At 39.1% G+C, this 23,760-nt stretch overlaps 2 long non-coding RNA genes across 2 annotated transcripts in view; one reads left to right on the forward strand and one right to left on the reverse strand.

Annotated features, from left to right (window-relative positions):
• Positions 1 to 5,516: 5,516 nt before the first annotated feature.
• LOC145722542 (uncharacterized) overlaps positions 5,517 to 23,760 on the reverse strand; it is a 226,482-nt gene continuing 208,238 nt past the window's right edge. Inside the window, exon 6 of the long non-coding RNA XR_014146872.1 lies at positions 5,517 to 8,651. This is a non-coding gene — a long non-coding RNA (uncharacterized LOC145722542). The remainder of the gene's footprint in view (positions 8,652 to 23,760) is intronic.
• LOC145722540 (uncharacterized) lies at positions 12,891 to 20,493 on the forward strand. The gene is made up of 4 exons (XR_014146870.1): positions 12,891 to 13,653; positions 16,995 to 17,127; positions 17,475 to 17,544; positions 17,715 to 20,493. It is a non-coding gene; the product is annotated as an uncharacterized LOC145722540 (long non-coding RNA).

Genomic DNA, 23,760 nt, shown 5'->3' on the forward strand with positions numbered 1-23,760 from the left:
TTTTTTTTAATAGAGAGTTCATGTGTGCTTGTGAGCATGGAGGGATGGGGGTGGAGAGAAGGGGGCAGGGGTGGGGGAGGGGCAGATGGAGAGGGAGAGAGAATCCTAAGCAGGTTCCGAGCTCAGTGCGGGGCCCAACATGGGGCTCGATCCTAACCCTGAGATCATGACCTGAGCCAAAATCAAGAGTCAGACGATTAACGGACTGAGCCACCCAGGCGCCCCTTTTCAATAAATGCTTTAAGTGCTTGTTGCTAGATGTTGCGGACATAATGATTCCAAAAAAAAAAAAGGAAACCTAACAAAACAAACAAAGAACTTGCAAGCTTCCTTCTTCTAAAAGGAATAATTGTTGAATTTTTCTGAAAGAACATTCTAGGTTTAACTGTTCATTTTACGGCAAGGTAGGTTCTGGGCTCAAGATCCTCTGGGCTGTAGATTACAGAATCTAGGAGCCTTTAACGAGGCAGGTGAGAAGATGTATTCCTAAACTTTGTGAACCTGGATGAGAAGATGAGATGCTAAAGGCTCATGGATGACTAAATTTTGCACAGGCTAGAAGACTCTGAGGGTCTCCAGGGTTTGTTATTGTACTTAAGAAGCTTCAATGTCCTCTGCTTTCTGAGATAAACATATCCAGAAGAAGCACTGAGGAAAGTTCATTATGTTCATCTTTAGGACCAACCAATGGGAAGAAAGATTTGGGGACTGGTTCTGACAAGGAGGCTAGAAGTCCACCAAAGTCACCCAAGAGAAGCACCTAGTCATGGCAAAATTTCTCCAAAACATTCATTCTCCTTTCTGGCATGGCTGTTAAGACCCAAGTCCTGGTTTCTGTAAAATGGCAAACTCCCCACCTCCCTTTCATGTCAAGGGCAGTGGCCATTTGGCTCATGCTCTTACTGCTCTGGAGTTCATTCAGTTCCTTCTGCATTTTGGGGCCCTGGTTTTTGGGGCCCTTGATTTTTTTTTTATTTTTATTTTTTGTGAGCTCAGCTATAAATTTACAGGAATGTTTGATTCTCTCTCTCTTTTTCACTCTTTCCAGTATTTCTAGCTGTTCTTTAGTGGGCAGTTTCCAGGTAATCATATCCTCCGTACTTCCAGAAATAAAGGCTTTGTAATCTAATTAAAGGTAATGAATGGAAAGAGATCAAGCTAGAAACAGTGGATGCCTTTTCTTACTCTTAGTTGGAAGGGTCAAGAATTAGTGAAGTCTTCAATCTGGGTCTTTGAGGTAAGATGAATTTCTGTATGGAATGGTCTATATTTCCACTAAGAAGAGCTTTCTGACAGGGCATCAGTTACATTTGCTGCAGGATTCCTGGGTGTGCTGCCTGGACCACCTGACTGAGTTCTGAAACCTCCGTTAGTTATACTTACCACCTGGGGAATTGAAGTTCCTATTCATGCCTATGGTCTGGACTACTGGGCTCTGCTCCTCAGGCTCTGTCCCACTGGCTAGGCTTGTTTTTAGTTCTTTGTTACCCTCTGGTTTCTCACTGCCTGAATGTTTTGAATCAACGCCTTGCTCCAAACTAAAGAACTATGTATGCGTATCCCCCTTAGCTCGCTCACCTGATTCCCAGGTTTCCCCCCAAGCCCAATCCATTCTTGTGTTTTAGCTCCCAGGATATAAGTACTTTCTTTTAGCCTTCTTCCCAGTATGGATAGGGGCAAATCATATGAAGACTTTGCCTTGACAGTTCAGGTAGTACAGGTTCTAAGGAGGAGAGAGCGGGTAGGTCTGTGGTATCAAAAGATGCAGATCTATCAAGAAATTCAGAACTGGGGAGACCTGCAGTTAGCAGAAAGGAGGTCTGGCATTAACCTCTTCAATCCCTTTTGTATTCTGAGGTTATTATCTCAGCGCTCTATCTTCATTTACATTCAATACTTCCTAAGTTACTAGGAAGGACAGACAAGTCCAGACCCCTTAAAACTCTGTATTCTTTTTCCCATCCATCTTCCTGTTGTCTGTGAAGAAGTTTCTCACCAGATCTCTACTGAAGTTCATTGTCAATGAGAGAATTTGTAGTCTTTTATTGTGGTAAAAGGTACATAACATAAAATTTACCATCTTAGCCATTTTTAAGTCCAATAATGTTAAGTATATTCACAGTGTTGAGAAACAGATCTTCAGAACTTTTTTTATCTTGCAAATCTAAAACAACAACCCCCCTTTTCCCTGGTAACCATGATTCTTCTATTTCTGTGAATTTGACTACTAGATACCTCATATAAGTGGTATTATACGATATTTGTCTTTTTGTGACTGGCTTATTTCACTTAGCATATTGTCCTCAAGGTTCATGTCCATGTTGTAGCATGTGGCAAGACTTCTTTCCTTTTTAAGGCCAAATAATATTCTACTGTATGTATACACATTTTGTTTTTACATAAATCTGTCAATGGACATTTGGGTTGCTTCCACATCTTGGCTATTGTTAATAATGCTGCTATAAACATGGGTATGCAAATATCTCTTTGAGACCCTGATTTAAATTCGGGTATATACACAGAAGTGGGATTGCTGGATCATGTGGTAGTCCTATTTTTAATTTTTTGAGGAACTTCCATACTGTTTTCCATAGCAGCTGCATTTTACATTCCTGCAAACGGTGCACAGAGGTCCAACTTCTCTACATCCTTGCTAATACTTATTATTTTCTGTTTTTTTGATAGTAGCCATCCTAATGGGTGTGAGGTGGCAATGTCTTTCTTATACTTCTTCACACACTTGCTGGAATTATGGATGTTTTGAAACTATCTGATCAACCAACCTGGGGTTGCTCAGTTCAACTTTCGATGGCTGATGAGTATTCAAATGATCTTCAAAATTCAAAGAAACTGTGACAAATTAAGAGTTTTCTGATCAAGAGTGGAAAACATCCAGAACATTCATGTTTGTTTTCCATCCAAAATTATCACTCAATTAATGTTCACCACCAAATTCCACCTGGTTTCATTACATAAACTTCATAGTGCTCTCCTTACAAGACTTCTGTGTGTTTTCCTAATGATGGAAAGACCACTTCATCTTGGCTTCTGCTTTTCTTCTGTGAGCTCATGCTAAGGTCATTGTGCCATGTCTTTTATATGTTTGGACTAGGCTAGAACTCCAATCCCTCCTGATTCTAAGTATTGGTCTCTCTTCAGACTGGGGTGGTTGGCTTCTTTTGGAGGTCAAAAAGGTCAGCTTGGCTACCTCTAAGTAATGACCACAAGTAACATATTTTCACTGTAAATGACTTTCTTGTTTATCAAATTTTATTTGCAGTTGATATTGGGTCAAAACCTCATATACTCACCTTGGTAGCCTGCATTCCTAAGACCATCATGCCATTCCCAAGGAGGGTATCTTATGGTACCTTTCTGCCTGGTGTGCCTCTCCTTCAATGCATGGCTTTAAAATAATAAATCATACCTCTTATATTACCTTTTATTTCCTTATCATCTCTTGAGTTAAATCCCTGCATGCATTCAGCACAGCAAAGTACATGGCAAGGAGAGAATTTATGACTCACAATTGATGAATATTTCATCTCATTGGGAGGTAGACTGAGGGCAACACAGTGTGCCAACCTATGCTTGACCAAACACCATTAGACATTTCAGTCCAATACAACTGAATGCTTCTGACCTTGAAACTCATTGGTTATTGGTGCTTTACAAGTAAATCGGTATGGGACTATGATGTTTTTTGGTCATGTGACCAAGGTGATGGTTCTCAAACTGGGCACCCTGTTGAGGCAACAGATCTCAGGAACCCTATCTACTCACACTTGAAAACACCTTGCAGAAGTACCCTAATCATAATTAAAGTACACAATAAATGTGTGAGGGATTGGTATGGAAAGGAAATTTTTTTTCATGATCAAGATTATGGTGAGCATAAACCAGAAATCTTAAAAAAAAAAATTCAATGGCAGAGAAGAAAGACTGGAAAGAAACTGGGTCCTTGATGATGTTGATGATCCATCCAGAGCCACTATTTTAAAGACTTCCTGTTAAGTGACATAATTATTACTTAAGATTGTTGAGTGGGGGATCTCTGTTATTTGCAATCCAAAGCATCTAAAACCTGAAGCCATGTGTAGGGTTTTAAGTAATGAAAAATGGGAAGCTGCTAAAAGGTTTTAGCAAAAATGTAACATGGTCAGATATGAATTGCGAAAAGATGGTCTAGTTTCAGTGTTGAAGGTGGTATTGTAGGGGTTTAAGGATGAATGCCTGGGGTAAGTATAAAAGAAGACCAGGTTTGAGGGGGAAGATTCATCTCAGACATGTTGAATGTAATCTGCCTTTAAGTTTTCCTAGTGAAAATGCCAAGTAGGCACTGAAATATATGGAACTTAGAAATGAGATCCTGTTTGGAGAGATGAATTTAGGAGTCATTGATATATACAGCTATTGAAGTCCTGGATATGGATGGATGGGCTTGGGATGAATCTTTGAGGCACTTCAATACTTAATGCCGGGATAGAAGAGGATGAGTCTCCAAAGGAGACAGAGAAGGATATGCAATGTAGAGGGTCTGAATATCTTAAAGTTAGTCTATGAATTTCTACTTAAGAACCCATGGGACAGGGGCACCTGGGTGGCTCAGTCGTTAAGCGTCTGCCTTCGGCTCAGGTCATGATCCCAGGGTCCTGGGATCGAGCCCCGCATCGGGCTCCCTGCTCCGCAGGAAGACTGCTTCTCCCTCTCCCACTCCCCTGCTTGTGTTCCCTCTCTCGCTGTGTCTCTGTCAAATAAATAAATAAAATCTTTAAAAAAAAAAAAAAGAACCCATGGGACAGAGGACTGGACTTGATGATTTCTCAGAATTCTCCTACTTCTGAGATCCTTGATTATAAGATAATTATAATTGTTCCACACTGTGGCATCAATGATAAATACTGTCGAATCTTTTTTTGAATCTTGCCAATATCAAATAATCCTGCCTCTGAACTCATATTGCACATTACCTGTATTCCTGTTAGGGTATATCCTACCTTGTAGTGTGGTTGTCTGTGACTATGTGTCATTTCTTTTACTAGAGAAGCTGTTCTTAAAGGCCAGAAATTACATCTTATTTATGTCTTTATCTTTCTCCCCAAACTGCTCTACCTAACTGACAAGGTGTTTTGAATATAGTTGGACACCAATACATTCTTTGGTGAATGAGTATTTGGTAAGTAATTAAAAATACTGAGTGAAATTGCTAATTTTTTAAATTGAATTCTTGAATGTGAACTAGAAAGTCTGACTGAACATAAAGGTAAATAAAAATCTCATCCTGGAGAGATCTAAGGGTCATGGAACATTTATCTGAACCCCTTACCTAGTGAGCAACCAGCTGTCTGTTTAAGGTGGTAAGATCATTATGAATCACTGACTTCCAGTTTTCTGATTCAATCTAATGATCAAAACATACAGAAGATAAAATAATCCTTACTCTGACCAGCACTCTTATGCCCCCCAAATTGATCATTTTCCTATTTTCTGCAGTACTATCAAATTGGATCCTTCCTCATTTGAGGAAGAAAGAAATGTTACATTTGGTCAAAGCAGACTTCAAAAATGGATTGAGTAATCCATTACCAGAGCTTGGTATAAGCTGCAAGACAGTCAATATCATCAGCTTAGTCTTACTATAGTATAGTTTTATGACTGTTTATACCTGGTGTCCACCCAAAACAACACACTTAACATTCAGCTGAGTTCATTACAAAATCTAAGAGTTGGCAAAAAATCGGTCCATTATTATAGGGAAATTGGATAAAACACAGAATGGAAGATTAAATGAAACCTAAATTTATTGATACCTTCTATTTGCTGGGCTCTTTAACATTGTGATTTCATTTGACAAGAAAAATAAAAGTATACGTACATTTGTTTTCAGGTCTTATTTATATGTTCTTAAGTAATTAAGAATTTTGAGTATTATTACACCATTCATAATTATCAATTTAAGATAAAAATTAATTAAATGACTTCCATGTCCCAGGTTTTAAAGAAATCTAGATAGGCACTTCTGCTTTCCCATATCCAATAGTCCCTCAAAAATTCCCTCTTTTTAAAGCCAGCAACCATTAAGTTACTCTTAAACCCACACTAAGTACTATTTAACACAGGGGACAGAAAGCCAGATAGGTCTGGTTTTTGGTATCAGTAGTGTCTTTGTTGTGGAGAGATGTCAGTTTCCAAATTCTCACTACACTGTACAGAGCTGTGTACCTTAGGCAACTTTATAGCTCAAACCCCACTCCCTGGGGACTTATAGCAACTTGTAAATCCATGAGGAATTTTTCAGCAAAGTTCTATTTCTTAGTTTATTCATGGATTAGACTTATAAGAGTAGATTCATTCTAAGGCTCTAATGAGCAGGTTTTTTTTTTTTTCTTCACACTGAAAAGAACACTTGCTTCTCTTTTTCCAACATTCGGCTTATGATGGTTTTAGAATTTATGTTTTCAGTTATATCCCCCATTGACTTTGAAATCTTAGAAAATACTCACCGTGGTTCTTCCCAGAATCCAGCACTATTCAAAGCCTTTCTTTATGTAGCATTAAAAAATGGAGACCCACAAAACTATTTCACATGAGTTTGTTGCTCTGATTTACTTCTAAGAACATTGGCTCTGCTCTTCCAACTAACCAGAAGTCATGACAGTGGTCTAATAACTGAGCAATGTCTGTTATTAGGGGTAGAGAACACGAAGAGGATTTCCATATTAAGTTTCTCAGAGTTGGGCTGAAGGTAAGTTCTTTTTTCTTTCACTGGAAAAGATTTGAACTAGAATTTTTCTTTTCTTTTCTTTTTTTAACAATATATGTCTCCAGAATGAAGTCCATAAAACTAATCTGAGAAGTACTAACAGCCCCATTGCCCACTTGTTAGACGTGCCAGCATCACATTTGTGACTGGTCTGGGTTGTTTCATTTCATTGACTTCTATGGGGCTATCAGTATATGGGATTTTTACAACTTTTTATTTAGGGCTGAATTTCCTTTCAGTTTTCAATACTTGCTCATTTCTGTTCCATTATTTCCAAATTTCATTCCTTTTTGTTTCACCTCACTTCAAATGCCTTTCAAGGGTATCTTCCTCTTTTTGGATGATAGGACATTAAACTTTTGAGTTGAAAGGTCCCTTAGAGTTCACCCATTATGATGTCCTTATTTTACAGATGAGAAAAGTGAGGCACAGAGAAGGGAAGGGAATTGTTTGTCACCATTTAATGGGATTTGTCTTGGATCCTAGCTCTTCTGAGTACTGATTCAGCCACCTGCCTAAAAAGGCAATATAATCTGAAGCAGGGATCAGAACCAAGGCACATATCTGAACAGTTTGTTCCCTCACTATATGATTCTGTATTAGTTTTCTATGCTATGTAACAAATTGCCACAAACACAGTGTCTTAAAACAATATATATCTACTATCTATTACACCAGCTCCTAGAGGCCACCCTCACCCTCTTGACATGTGGGCCTTCTAACATGTCCATTTATTTCTTCAAAGCCAGCAAGGGAGAAAGCCTCTAACAAAATTGTGTCTTATACAACTTAATATAATCAAGGAGAGACATTTTATCACCATTGCCATATTCTATTGGTTAGAAGCAACTCACGAGTAACGCCCAGACTCAAGGCAATGAGATTACAGAAAGGCATGAATACCAGAAGATGATGATCTTTGAGGGTCACTTTAGGGTCTGTAGACTACAGCCCCCCAAAAATGATTTACTTGGGCTAACATCAGAATAAATTTGAGGCAAGCAGTATTTTCTCTGTGGATCACAGTCAATTTGCAAACATATTTTTAGAGGTGCGTCTCCAAGATCCTCTACCTTGTTCAATAATTTTATTATTTTTACCAATGAAGATGAGTTTTTCAAATTTATGGGTGAATGAGATCAGTGTTAAATAATTTGGATGACACAAATAAGTTCCATTTTTATTTCCATGCTAATGTAATGGGGATAATATTTTTGATTTATGTAAAATGATCTTCATATTTGAATTTCCTTATATGTGACCTTCTAGACAGCCAGAGGCACCCATTTGCCTTGCAGAAAATTAGAATTTTTGCAGCAGGAATGCAAGAACAAAGACAATGCTGAACTTTAAATTCCAAAATGGAAGTTTTGAGTTCACAGACTGATTATATTTTGGAAGACAAGCTTTGGTGGGGGAGAATAGATTTTCTAAACTTTAGTTCCTCCTAATGGTTTTGATCATTGAGGGCAAAGGGACTTAGGTATCATGTCACAGAAGCCATTAAGGAAGGAAGGAAAACTCACCCTTTGTAATCTCAGAGGGCTGTGGGAAGGAGAAAGGAGACTGAGTAGGGTATGAAGGTCTGATGGTAGGGCCCTTGGGGACTTTATTCAAGGGCCCCAAAATTCAAGGGTGCAGAAGTATCCAGATAGGTTTATGGAAGGGGAATCCAGTCATATTGGGATGATTGGTCAATTTCTGTAGGCAGAGTCTGTGGTAACCTGCAAACTTCTAGAATTAGTCTCACAATGGCATGGGCATCAATAGCTTCCAGGATGGTGTATCACTGACAGAGAGGTGGCTTGATAGATGGATCCAAGGCACCACTTCCAGCTTCCTGTGATCCATCTGTGTCATTCTCGGAGCCCAGAAATTCTCACGTGCCCTGGAGAGGGCATATGGAGATCCTAAGAGGGCTTGGACTGAAAACCAATGTTCACAGTGACAATGTTGGACCTTACCTGAGCTCTGTGATCCTGGAAAATAAGAGAGGGGTTAGAAATCCCCCATCCTTTTGTGTTCCAGGAGAGGGTTCACTGCAAAGAACCACCCTCCGCCATATGACCTAGATAAGATTCTCCCCATGCTGCCTGCCTTATCTACAACAAGGCCATACACACATCCTCCAAATTCCCATTTTGCCTCATAAATGATTAGATGAACTGCTTGTGTCTATTGACTAAACAGAAAAAAATACTTTTTAATTGAACTTTATTTTTTTAAGTTTTTTTTTTTTAAGTAGGCTCCATGCCCATTGCAGAGCCTTGAACTCATGACCCTGAGATCAAGACCTGAGCTGAGATCAAGAGTCAGATGCTGGACCTACTGAGCTACCCAGGTGCCCTCTAATTGAACTTTAGTTAGTTAGGACTCTCTCCTTACCCCAGGTCTCTGAACTTTGGCCCACCCTCAGCCTGAACCAGCATACAAGTCCTCTACGAATAGGCTGGCCTCAGGGTAAAATATTCTCTGGTCTACTATTCCATCATACCACCCTTTCATCCCATTTCCCCACATCCAATTCTTTTTAGTCTTGTTAACTCCTCTGTAAAAAAGAAAAACTATTTTTGCTGAACTCTTGAGATGCTTGCAGACCTTATGCTCGAGACGTCCTCCCTATAACAATAGTCCCTACTCCTACTTCTCTTCCCTCTTTTGGAACAATCCTTTTGAATAAAGTCTTTCCTTGGTAAGTCTGGATTTGTTTTTATTTGATAACAGCATAAAGTAAGTTTGTAACCAGAGTCGACGTGGTCAGGGCCACTGATCCAGCTGTGGATGCCAGTATGATGACCCAATGCTTAGGTGAAGTCATCAACACCTCTGGGATGAGACCAGACAAATTGTTCCACTGTACAGACCAGGGAGGACCAGAGGAAGTCACCTGGATTTGGGGCCCCATTTCCATCTTCATGAAATCTCATGATTCCTTCCTTTAGCCAGTCAACATCTTGGAGAAGAGGGGCTGGAGTGTTCTAAAGGATTAAAAATTTACTCAAAAGAATCAAGTCAGTTTCTTTCAGCTTAAAAGACTTTTTTGAGACACTGTTACCGGAAAATTTATTTTTTTCTTGCCACGCGGCAGGGTCTTATGAGGGTGACTAGCTCTGCTACCAAAAGTTTACAAAAGCCACTTTTTCTTAGGACAACTGACAGTAGTGTGTACAAATTTGTGAACAGCTACACTAGAATTATGAATCAAATAAAACAAGATGATGTTCCACAGCAGTAAATGTAAGATCCTACCTTTGAGTTGAAAAACATGTAAGTACAGGATGAGATTATTTGGTTTAGGAACAGCATGGCAACACTCAGGAAGAAAAAATTAGGGGTTGTATTAGTCAGGAATTTTTTTGGTTGCAACTTACAGAAACCCAACTGGAATTAGGCAAAAGGGCAAAAAGGGAATTTATTGGCTCTCAGAATCCAAGAACAACCAGACTGAGGGAAGGAATATTGCTGCTGGGCTTCAGGGATAAATTGGGCAAGGGACACAAAAGCCCTGGGGTCCTCCATTCTAGTCTTGGCTTCTCTTTGGGTGGCATTCTCTCCTTTGGGTTTTCTTCTCTCACTACAGACCATTTTTTCACGCTAGGCAGCATTATGACCTTTAAATGCTTGTGAGTCTTACCTCTTCTGACTTTTGCTACTAGACTTGAAAGAGACCCAGAAAATTCTGTGAAAGAATTCTGATAGGACATTTGGTAAGGGCTCTCCTGTAGCCAGGGAAACACAATCATGTAAAAAAGGGAAGCTTTCAAAATGGTCATTTAAATGTGCTATGGGCAGGGGGAAAGAGGAGGGCCATTCCAAAATTTCAAGAAGTAAAGGGAGTTTCTGGATAAACAACCCTATATAGTTCAAGTATAAGTGTGTGGCCAACACTAATAGTAAGTCAGTGAGAGAATGTGTTTTTCAGAGAAGCTGATATAGCAAGAGGTTGGGTATGTAGATGTGGAGTTTCAGATGCAGCAGTTAGCACTCCTGGAGGCTGGGGTTTTGTCATGGCGTCATGCTTACAGGAGATTACAGACCACATGGAAGATGTTTCTAGGAGAGCAAGTAGATGGGTGAGGCAACTCAAACTGTTCCATGTTATTGCTGATGCAGCTATCCTGGGGACCCCTGAAAGCACCGAGGATGTTTAGGTTGGAGAGGAGAAAGCCCAGAGACATAGCAGCTGTTGTCAGCTGCTCCTAATTCTTTACGGACTAATACATAGAAGCTTCAGGGCAAAAGACTGATTCAGTATAAGGGCATCCTCACAATCAAAGCTGTCCTGGAATGGATAGGTGTATATGATGAAGTGGTGTGGTAACAGTATATGGCAGTATGGGGTTCATTTATTCACTCCTCTGTCCCTTCATTCATTCAGCAAATATTTATTAATTGACAAACAGACAACACTGACAAATAGACAAACATTCTATAACAGCAGCTCATCACCGCACTACTTACACCTGGCCCAGTGTCCTGGCACTATATTAGTATTTGTTAAATGAATGAAAGGTATGAATGAGTAAGGGGCATGGTCACTGTCCTGGGTACTAGAGATGACTAGGTCCCTCAAGGAACTGACAGTCTAATAACTGAGGCAGCCAATCAAACAGTGATGATGCTCTGCATGCAGTGCTCTGATGGACGTATGCACAAATTGCTTTGAAAGGACAGAGGAGTGGTATTAGTAGAAAGTGCTCCTGGGGTTCAGACCAAGGCTGGCAGAGTTGGAAACTTCTTATTGGAAAAGGTGAGCAAGGTGGAGAAAAATGGGAAGGACATTCCCAGAGGGAGAAAGAGTGTAGAGAAGGGGAAGAGGTGGGGCTAGGTGGGGCCTCCTGCTCCTGGGTTGTTCCCTTGCTTAATGGAAGCCTCACTGCAGGCCCTATGGTGCTGGGTTATGTTCCTTCCATTTCTGCACTGCATTTCCCATTCTTGCCCTATGATATGTGCTGGACTGGAGGGGGGCCGTCAGGGAACTCAAGGTGTGCTGAGGAGGCCTTGGGGTGGGGAGAAAGGAGGAATTGGCTATCTTAGAGAGTGGGTAAAAAAGCTAGGGCATGTGTTCACCTTGGAAATGTTCTATTTAACAACTGGGTCATGCACATCTCTAGATACTTTTTTCTACCATAAGTGACACCAATAAATGTTAAAAAAAAGTTATTAAAAAAACCCCCCTACATTCTCTCTACCTTCACATGGGGAGAGGGCAAAGGTCTAGGATCACCAAGGTGCCCTAATCTCCTTAGAAGCCCTTCACCCAGTCCTTCCTCAGAGCATTCTTATTGTCACTCTCATCTCCTCCCTTATTCAAGCTGACCTCTTTTCTGTTGTGGTGTGATGTGTTGTGACGTCATGTAATATTTTCAGTCTCATAAAGATGTAAATGATAGACCAAGTTTAATCTCATACCCATTCAGGGTTCATTTACATTTTAATAATAGAGAACATTTTTAGCTAAAGCAATGCCATCTTCAATGGGAAATTTAAGCATCTTCAATAGAAGTGGGAGGATTTAGAGGATTTATGATAAAATTATTTTCTTTCTCTCCTACCCCCAAGAGTTTTTTTTCACACTGTGGGTCATAGATTGGGAAGCCAATTTTGTGAGTCGCAGCTAGTATTTTAAAAAGAATGAAATAGAATTGAATAGGATGAAATAGAAGAGATGAAAATATCAGAGTTCATAGCATGTGGTATGAATAAGTGATGTTTCACAAAATGTTATTAAAAAACCCCCCAAAAATCCCAAAATGTTATTTCAGGTAAATATATATATGTGTGTGTAAATGATGTAAATTACATTTTTTGCTGTGAGGTATAGTAAAGACAAATGTTTGAAAAATGCTGTCTCAAATTTACTCTCTAGAAAAGTACAATTTGATTTTGCCTAAATGAGTTGGCTTTTTCTTAGACTAGGAACAATCTTGGCTAGTCCATCTTGCTTGGTGGTGGGTTCTAAACAGAATAATTTACTTTTTTATGTCTTATATCAGAGGAATGGAAGTCTCTCAGTTTTTCCAAGTCCTCTCAGGAAAAGAAACAAAATGAAAGACCTCACAATCTCCTGCCTACCTAAGCAAATGATTTTTTTGCCTGAGATATCCCCAGGGAGCATTATAAGAGATGAAAACTAAGTGTTTCTAAGTGCCTTTCAGAATTAGAGTAATTAATAATGCATATCTGGTATTCATAAGAGTTAATGTGGATTTCCTATTGGACTTTTCTATTTGTTGAAGGCAGAAGAACCAACATGGCTTGTTTAAATCAAATAAGGTCACTGTTTGAAGAACTAATCCCGAGGAAGAAAAGCTAGATCCATTACTAGTATTGAAAAGCATTCCCCTGTTCCCAAAGACCAGCTGTATCCTTGAGTCTACAGCACCAGATGATGGGGCAGAAGAAGGCACAGAAGTGTTTTTACTGATTATTCCATTTTAAGATAACTGTACATGAAAATGATAGTCTGTACAATTATTTTTTCCTCCAGAAAAGCCTCCTGAGCTCTGAAGAGATGCATGGAGGATTCCGTCTTATCAAGTCAAGAGGATGACTGAAAATGCCAAGTCTTTTAAGGTGAAATAGATCCTAGTAGACATTCAGAAGGACAAGTGTGAGAGTTTCTGCCCCAGGGAAACCACCCAGAGTTGTAAACTACTTGTTTATGTGATAAAGTTTGCCCAGAGTCTGTGCCACCCAGATGCAAAAAAATAAACCTCCAATCCTTTGGCCAAATTGATAATGAGTAGTGATTAACAAAAGTTCTTTTCCTTGGCTAGACTCCCAGGAGAGAGATTCTGTTTCTTCCAGGTGGCTTAAAGAGGAGCTTGCCTTTGTGTGTTCATCATGTTCCAGGAAAAGGGAAGGCAGAGCTAATGCCTCTCCTACAGGTAAGTTTCCTTGCCTTAGGTGGTCTTTATGGATCAGGCTGCCTCCTAATTACATCGTGGTCATTTTAAAAGTGAAACTCCAGGAAGCAGTGGGCCAGTGAGCAATTCCTCTGACTTCTCGGAGCCCCCAGACACACAGGAGTAAGTGGTTACCTTAATGCTATAATATTTCACAAGCTTCACAAAATAGCCTGGATGCTGCCTCCCTGGAATTCCATATTACATTATCCCTAAGGAAAATACAATATGCTGAAAGAAGTCACCTCCAAGCCTTATTTGTTATCTAATTTTAGCATGAAATATTTTTTACTTAAAAGCAATTATAGGTTGGGGAAGCCTGGGCATATCCAATGTTACTAGTATTTCTCTCACATTTAGCCCCATGCAATTTGAATAGACTTGTTCATAGTTTAATAAATAAATGTTTATAAAGAAGCAATGAAATTAAAAGTGGCATGCAGGTCCCAGTAAGCAGTATTTTAAGGAGATACAGACCACCATGATTATCAGAATGTGGGAGGATGGTGTTATGGGCAATGCTGACTGAGGATTCGCCTTTTACTAAACATGATCTTTTAAATACAGAGCTTTGCTTAGAAATGAATGGTCCGTCTCATATTCTTGCAAAGTTACAGGAATTATACCTAATATGATCTAAATTTCCCTGGAAATGGTTTATGGACCAGAGAAGTATGTTTGGAGAGACAGTTGAAGAAAATTCAGTAAAAGCTATGAAATGTAAATGAAGTCTAATAGGCTTAAGCCTTCTATGAATACCTGTAAGGAGTTTTTCCCAAGAAGAGTTCTTTGGGATGAACTTCTCGATTCCTTGTTTTCATCATTTGCAGCCTAATATATGCATTTCTCCTCTGTGTGAGCTGGGCATGTGTATACTTGATATCTCCCCTGATTCTCCATACCACTTAGCAGAATGCAGGAGTTTCACAGATAAAGGTTGAAAAGAAGGATGAAAGAGAAGAAAAACAAAGGGATATAAAAGGAAAAATGGAATGAGGGAAAAGAAAGAAAGAAGGAAAAAGAAGCAAGTCCTCTTAGAGCCTAGAAAATAGAATGTAGGCAGAAATAGAGGCAGTCTTCATTTATCCTGTTTCACAGTCTCGCGGCAGCCAGGACCGGTGTCTGTTTCCTTATCCCGGGAGAAGGGGGGAATCTCATCTATCTGGGCTTGGGATATGACCGGGAGTGGGATTCTAGAATAAGCAGCACCCACAAGGCCTTCTAGGAGGGCCAGTCAGGTTGAGTGAATTTTAGAGAAGAGAAGGAGCAAAGAAGAAGAGAAAGAGGGGGCCCAGAGGCAGTACGTGGGAAGGAACTGGGCAAGTGAGTATTTCTGATACACAGCAAATGCTTGTAGGTTGTGCAAACTAACAGTAGATACGTGAGGTTGGTCTTGGCACAGAGTAGGTACTCAACAAATAGTTGACGGGTGAGGTCTGATAATGGAATCTGGGGGTGGGCAGAGAAGTAGGTGCTAAAAGATTTAAAGGAATAAATGATTTTCAAGCATATTGGAAGGATTTATGTTTCAAATTGATGTGCCAATTATACATCATTTTATTTTCCTTGGTGAAGCAATTCCCCAAAGGATTTTGTGGCTACGTGTGTTGTGTGTGTGTGTGTGTTCCACTGTGGTCATCAAATGGACCACTTCTTTTTTTTTTTTAATTAAAGATTTTATTTATTTATTTGACAGAGACACAGTGAGAGAGGGAACACAAGCAGGGGGTGTGGGAGAGGGAGAAGCAGGCTCCCCGCTGAGCAGGGACCCCGATGCGGGGCTTGATCCCAGGACTCCGGGATCATGACCTGAGCCGAAGGCAGACAGACGCTCAACGACTGAGCCACCCAGGCACCCTCAAATGGACTACTTCTTAATTCAAGACTCTGAAGTATTTTCTTCTTGTGAACTGGAGGCCAAGCCAGAAGCTTATCTCCCTGCAGGCATCACTGCTTCTGTGAGGGGCCACCTTTTCCTCCTCTTGTTTCCCTACTCCCCATTTCTACCATCACTGTCACTCGGCAAAGACTGGGACAGCCATGTAAACTGTGGATATCTGCTACTGCTTGCTGATGTTCACCGAAGGCCTAGACTTCTGCTGCTGCCATCACTTCAAGTCTCCCCCAGGATCCCCTTTCTGCTTTCTAGGACCCGCATCTCACTGTTGGGAGTTCTGCAGGTTACTGTGGGTGGAACAGAAGGGAATGAAGGAGAGTCCCAGCATCACTCCCTAAAGTCCTCAGCTGGAACTTGGGATGTTTTAATTTCAGAAGTAGATAGTTGAAAGTGGTGATGAGATCTCATGCTACTATTAGTGTAGTACTATACTTCAGGGGAAAAATGAGTTAAGGAAGCATCTGGGGATTGGCTCAGAATCTAACCACAATGGTTCTATGGCAAATTGGCTACGAATTTGCCAATTATCAACTTAGAAATGACTATTAGAACAAGACATATTCGCTGAGAACTAACAGAGCTAATATGGTCTAACTATTTCAGATTTTGTACAAAACGCAGATGGATCTAACTTGTCTGAATTAGGGCTTCAAATAAAGTAGATTGAATACATCCTATTCCAGCAGGCTTGCCTTCATTACAGGCCAATTTTCCCATCGGGAAAGCGGCAATAAAAGTCTGATACTCTGGTGGCACTAACACCTTCTGGATGTTTGTAGAAGGAACAGCATTGGGCCAAGCGAGCAAGAAAAGAGGAAGTTCCTGAACCACTTGCAAAGGGTTGAGGCTGAAGAACAGATGTCTCTGGGCTGCCCAGACATCTGCCACGTGACCCAGCAATGCTACCACCGCCGAAATCCCAAGTCTACAACTCAGGGTGGTCTGGAAGTGAAGGATTGCTTTCTTGAGAGTGATTTCAAGAATGTAGCTCCTCACCTAATAAAAGGAATGTGCAGTGATTAACTGAGTCTAATATTAGCATCTGTAAAATAAAGAGGAATTGGGCCTGCTATGAAAGAGAACAAAGCTTGCACGCACCAGCTGCCAGGTAAAATCTGTTCTTTTTCGGTCATAAATCTTTCTTGGATGCCAGAGAAGAATTTCACTTCCGCCAGAAACACTGGATGAACCAAAGAGAAAGAACACGCTGTTTTGGAGTTGAAAGTATCTTGAGTTTAAAGCTCTTGGTGTCTTTTCTGCCTGTTTTGCTGGCTTCTTTCTGATGGTGTCCTTGACTTGACCATGCCTTGCATTATTTTTCATAGGATAAGGCAACAGTAGGGAAAGGTAATGATGGGATATTTCCTTCAGGCTTTAGCTTCAGTTAGAGAATTAGCATCTGACATTGAATTTTATTGTTCTCTAGGGTGGACCCTTGGTTAAACTTTGAACACCAAATTTTGATAATTCTGAAGCACACATTGATTTTATGGTTTTCTTAAACTCAAGGATGCCACTAATTGGGTACAGAAGTTGAATTGACTTGTTCATCAAATAAGGTTAGTACTCTTGCTGAACCAGAGATTCAAATTAGCAGAAGCCACCTTATATTATCTACTTTGTCTTCATGAAATCCTTTGATGTAGGGCATTGGTTCTCAAAGTACAAGCCTCACAACATCAGCATCACTTGGGAACTTCCTAAAAATATACATTCTTGGGCCCCCTCCAGACTTACTGGGGCAGCAATCAGTGTTTTAGTTAAGTCTTCTAAGTGCTTCTGATGCACAGTAAATTCTGGGTTCCACCAATGTAGGAAACATTATCACCATAGAATTTATTATATGCCATCTTATCTTGGATCTTTGAAATCCCTTATAGCTAAAACTTTCAATGTTAAATCCTAGATTTCTAAGGATCTATCATGCATGCAGATGGCAGTCAATAAATGTTCTCTATAGATGCAGCATCTCTGAGGTAGTAAGTCATTTTTTATTCTCCTCCCTTCCTCACTCCTTCCCTCTCTTCCTCCATCCTTCCCTCCCTTCCTCCCTGCCTTCTTTCCTTCTTCTTTTTTTCTTTTTCTTTTTTGGTCTGGCTCTATATCACTTTAGGAAACATTCTCTTCTCTTTTATATATATTTTAGATGGGGCCTACAAGCAAGTGGATCTTATCTCACCTGCCACTTGGTGAGCCACTAAGTGGCCAAGCCACTTAACCCAGGCTCACCAATCAAAGAGCTCCACCCCAGACACAGTGATTGGTCCAACAGTCCTAGCAGGGCCACTGAGAATCTCTGGAATAGGAGAGATCACTATAAATTCTATGAAGGAGAGACTCCCTATTTCTGACTTTGTGAGGACAAAGAAACCAGGTGAACTTGGAGCTTTTGGAAGGCACATTTGCTTCCACATGGAGATAGTCTGCCTGGGAATGAAGCCAACTCAGAGGAAGACAAAGCCAAGTTTTGTATGAAGAGAGGGCAAAGAGCTGATGTCATCTTTTGAAACTTCATGCCTTAAAACTGGAATCTGCTTTCTTCCCAAGGAGAGATTCATAATCAATTCAACATTCCTTGTGAATACCTTAGCTTAGGATCTTGTGGACATTCATATTAATGATTTTTTTTCCTTATCACAAAAAAATTTAATCTTAGTAGAACTGTGTCATGTAGAAAGTTAAAGTCCCTTGTGATCATTTCCACTTTGAAAATCACTGTATGTAGTTTTGTGCATATTCCTTTAGATATTTCTATCAATATACTAATGAAATGGGATGTAATTGAGAATTTTCTTAGTGTCTATTTTGCTAGAGGCCCATAAAATTGAGGATAAAACAATAAGTGTCAACACCTACATTCTAGAGTGAGGTTATCAGACTATTTATGTAGGATTTGCAAAGTGACTGATTCAGGTCTGCCATTATTAGTTTATATAAGAAGCTATATTTTTGAGAAGGCTATGAATTAATGAAGAGATTGATAAGGCCAATAGGAGCACATTTCTGGAGAACATTTTTGGCATGGTGGGTATAGCCCCCATCCTGAGGTGGGGTCAGAGAATACTTCCCTTTCACTGTAAGTCAAATGGGGGAAGAGACTTCAAGAAAATCACTCAGAAGAGCTTTTATGTAACCCTGGAATTTACGGGATATGGTACCTGGTAGCTCATTCATCCCTCATTCCCACTTGTAGGGCAGCAGAGGGAAGAGATGAGACTGAACTCATAATGTGATTTGATTTGACTGCCTGCCAACTGTTTCTAATTTGGAATCATTGCAAAACATGAAATCATCCAAGTAGAATGCAGCTATCTGGTTTGGTTGACACTTGAGAAACTTTCCTCTATCACATCCAATCACAGATTTCTCCTCCAAAGCCGCAATCTTTCTTTCACACTCTCCTGAGTCACTGCTCCTATCCCGGGTTGTCTCCACTCAGTAGACTCAGGCACAGAACAAATGAGATTGTTATTATGTGAAGAGATTTTGTAGGACCACTTACATGTATAATGACTTTAGTTATGAGTGTACAGACAATAGAAGTTTTTACAATAATTTCCAGGTCTATGTACCACTTAACATCAGAATTTTCTGGAACTATAATTCATTTTCTGGATTCCGTATCTACCTTTCCAACCCCAGTTTCTTCTTCCTGTACCCAAATGAACTCCACTGTATAAAGTCCTTAAATTCTGCCTATGAATTCTCCCTTCATTGAATCCCCTCTTTCCTGAGCATCTAGCCTTTAGGTTCTATTCCCTTACAAATACTGCAAGAATATTATTTATAACAACCACTTATTAACTTTAAAAAAGTACATTTTGGGGTGACATTACCTCATTTTCTCCTCACAATATCCCTGTGATATATTACCATCTCCGTTTTGAAAATGGGAAAATGGAAGCTCAGAGGGATTGAGTGATTTGCCCAGTGTCACAGCAAGTTAGTAGTGGACACAGGACAAGAATTCAGATCTTCCTACCTTGCAAGCTCTATATTCTTTTCATTACAACCCCATCTCCTCAGCTGCCTGCTGTCTGAAGCCACAAGTTTACACTCAGTTTCATCAGCTTCAACTCTTGTTCTCTGCTCTGTATCTCCATCATTTCTCCTCAAACTCCCTAAAGTTTCTTCAAACTCTATCAGGAGTTTCTGGGAATAGAGTTACATTTCAAGTATTCTGACGCTGGTCAGACTGACGCTTGCCAGTTCACAAAGAATTTTGGGGAATAAATTGCTTCAGTTAATCAATCCAACTTGAATATTTGAGACTTCTATTCAATTAATTTTTCTTCAGAGGTGTTTTCTATTTTTAAAGAAAAAGAGTTGAAATTCCCATTTGGGGAGATTTTTAAAAGAAAACCAAGGCTTTTCTAAAAAAACAAGTACTTGAGCAGATATCTGAAAAATGTTGGTAAATTAAAACTTCACTAAAAAATCATTGTTTCATTATCATCCTGTATGTGTATAACATTTATTTTTCTTCTTTCCATATTACTTTTGGCTACTAGCAGTTTTTTTTTTTTATTAAATCTTTGTTTTATGTAACTGTGTCTTGGTAACTTTTCAGCTAAAAAGAGAAAAAAGGATAATCTTTAATGTTATTACTTGCTTTTGATATCATATCATTTAAAAATAGTTGACACTGACCACAGGGGAAGGGAGGGAAAACTGAAAGGGAAGAAATCAGAGAGGGAGACAAACCATGAGAAACTCTGGACTCCAGGAAACAAATTGAGGGTTTCAGAGGAGGGGGTGGGGGAGGGGTAGCTTGGTGATGGGTATTAAGGAGGGCATGTCTTGTGATGAGCACTAGGTGTTATACGCAACTAATGAATCATTGAACACTGCATCAAAAACTAATGATATACTACTGAATGTTGGCTAACTGAACATAATAAAAAAATAGTTGACACTGGATAATAATGGAAATAAGTAATGAAAAAGATTAGTTTTACTTGTATATGGCTGCTTGAGCAGACACTGATTTTTACAGCTGATTTCAAAATTTAAATCTTTTTTTAAAAAAATACACTTTCAAGTATGTTAGTTTTTATCTTAATCTGTTTAAATATTAGGCTCCCTGGTTTATATGTGCACTGAAAGTGGCTTGGATTAACAACATTTATTCTTGGTTCTTGGAAAAAAATGACATAACTTCTTAATTTTATATGTCCAAAAACACAAGTCCCCAAGCAGCATTTACAGTAAATGTTTACATATATAACCTCATTTGACCTTCAAAACAACCCAGTGAAATGTTATCATTATTTACAAGGTGAGAAGCATAAAGGTCAGAGGGCCCTTATTCTGTAAATATTGATTAAGGTTTACACGGCCTACAAGAGGAGGGGTTCTATAGGGCTATTTGGCCCAATCTGCAAGCTTAAGAGGGATTTTCATTTTGGTTGCTATAAAGTGGAGATCTTATCTATGGAAACAGGGTTTGCCCTTGTCTCCAATGCCAACTTCAACCTAGAATTATTCTATCTTTTTCAAAAAGCCACATTGCTGTCATTTAAGAAACTGTGATGGTCACTCAGAGGTACTGGGAGATGGCAAGCCAGTAGGGTTGCAAGATAAAATATAGGACATTTAGTTAAATTTGAATTACAGATAAACAATGAAACATTTTTAATTTTTAAAAAGATTTTATTTATTTATTTGACATGATGAACAGGGAGCCCAATGTGTGGGACTCCATCCCAGGATTCCGGCATCATGACCTGACCCGAAGGCAGATGCTTAACTGACTGAGTGACCCAGATGCACCATAATGAAACATTTTTAAATATAAGTGTATCCCATGCAATACTGGGACATACTTATACTAAAAAATGTAATATTTATCTAAAGTTCAATTTTAACTGGGCATCCTATATTTTTAATTTGCTAAATCTGGCAACTCTACAAATTGGCTTCCTTGGCAAGGAGCAGTTGATGGCCTGGTCCAAACTTTAAGGGCAGTGAATCTACTAAAACATCACAAGAGGCAGACAAACGTAGAAGCTAAAGATGGATTGTTCATTGCTTGAGTTCATATTCTGATTCCACAGCTTACTAGCTTATTTCACCTTCCTGTGTCTCGATTCCCTCCTCTGCAAAACGGCAGGTAAACAATAGTCTCTATTTCCTTAGGGTTTTTGTGAGAATTAAATGAAATAACCCAGAATACCTTTCACATGATAAATGCTCAATAAACTTTGTTTTTATGTTAGTATTCTATATAGTGTCTCCTTTTCCCTGAGAACACAGTGATGATAATACTTTGAATTATCCATTATATATATATATATATATATATATATATATCTGTCTGTCTGTCTGTGTCTATATCTACATCTATATCTATATGTAAAGTTTCCTACTGGCCAGGATGCTTATATTTAGTAACTGCATTGTCTGGTGGATCTCCTTTAAAAATATTTGTTTCCATTTGTAGTGTGTTTTGTATTAAGTTGTCTATATTTATTATTATTGGTTTCAACTCTGGTTTAAGAAAAAGGTTAATATTTAGTTTAAAAATATTTGCAGATATGTTTAACCTTATTTTTTTGTTAGCTTCATTATAGTACTTATAAACTTTTAATGTATAATGTATTATAAAATTTATATATATATAGTTTTATTGTCAGTTTTCTATTTTTCTATTACATCCTAAATATTTTTCTATTACATTTCTATTACATCCTAAATATTTTTCTATTATATTTCTATCCTAAATATCCTGAATTTGGATATTAATTAGGAAACAATTTAGGGAAAAATGCAACACTGTATGTTCTGAAGAGGGCAGGTATTACAGCTTTACCAAATGTCATAGTCTTATATGCATGTGTCTGCATACCTATACTTTACATATATGCATGTATATATCTATATATATATGATAATTGTCTTTAGATTTGACTCTTTATCTTTTAATTCATGGTTACCATATGATTCTACCTAAAACTCATAAATCTAGTAATAGCTACACATGAGGGATGAGGGACCTCAACATGCATAAGCTGAGTGTATTTTCCTGATGCTTTTAGAAAGTCTTGTGAGGACTATGTACTTATCAGTGTGCTAAGCATTGTGGGATCATGCAAAGCTGCATCAAACCTGAGGGGCTGGGTGCCTGGGTGGCTCAGTTGGTTAAGCGACTGCCTTCGGCTCAGGTCATGATCCTGGAGTCCCGGGATCGAGTCCAGCATCGGGCTCCCTGCTCGGCAGGGAGTCTGCTTCTCCCTCTGACCCTCCCCCCTCTCATGCTCTTTCTCTCTCTCAAATAAATAAAATCTTTAAAAAAAAAAAAAAACCTGAGGGGCTTATGATTTGCTTGAGGATAGAAGAATGGGGAATAAAACATAGGTAAAAGTAACCACAGTAAAAGCAGCAAGTGATAAAGGACTTATGAATACTGATAATGTCTTCTATGGGACCTATTGCAATGGACAAGGGATAGATCCAACTGCCACATTTGACATGACTTTAACATAAGACATTTTCCCACTGAGGTTTGATTTTCCCGTTCCTTTTCTTTTTCTCTTCTCCTCTCTTTTTCTGCTGGACACAAACTTGCCCATTAAGATCAACATGAAAGGTGACATTTAACAATACTGCCTGTTGTATGAGATCCCTAAATAGCATGGTTTAATTTTGAAAAATGTTGATGGTTTTCAAAAATTTCAAGATATTTCAGACATAAGGTACATAAAATAATATTTCAATGTAAATGAAAATAAGATTAGGCTAACTTTTTTATATTAAATGAACAAAACTGTTTACCAACACACTGTACCCCCCGGTGCCTAAACGGATATATTCACCTTGTTCTGCTGGGGTTTGCTGGTGGCACTGGAAGTTAACACACCCTCAGCAAAGTAATCTGTCAATGTCCATCCAGAGCCACAACAATGTCTACACTTTTGTCTCAGTAATCCTGCATCTGAGCAACTAGCTTAAGAAAACGGTGCAGGGAAAAGCTAGTGACACACATGTAAATGCATGTGTGTGTGTATGTATCCTCTGTTTATCTAAATCTGTATGTTTGAGGAAACTCTTACAATTTTTACCTTCATATCCGTATTTCCTGTATTAGGAGAAAACAGGGCTGGCTTCCCAAGTGGGCAAGCAGTACGGTTGCATAGGGTCCCATAGCTCAGAAAGCATTTCATGCTTGGGGTTTAGCGTTCTGTGGTTGTCAT

Source organism: Leptonychotes weddellii, chromosome 7 (genome assembly GCF_054177405.1).
Source record: "Leptonychotes weddellii isolate Sample4059 chromosome 7, ASM5417740v2, whole genome shotgun sequence".
Classification (NCBI taxonomy): Eukaryota; Metazoa; Chordata; class Mammalia; order Carnivora; family Phocidae; genus Leptonychotes; species Leptonychotes weddellii.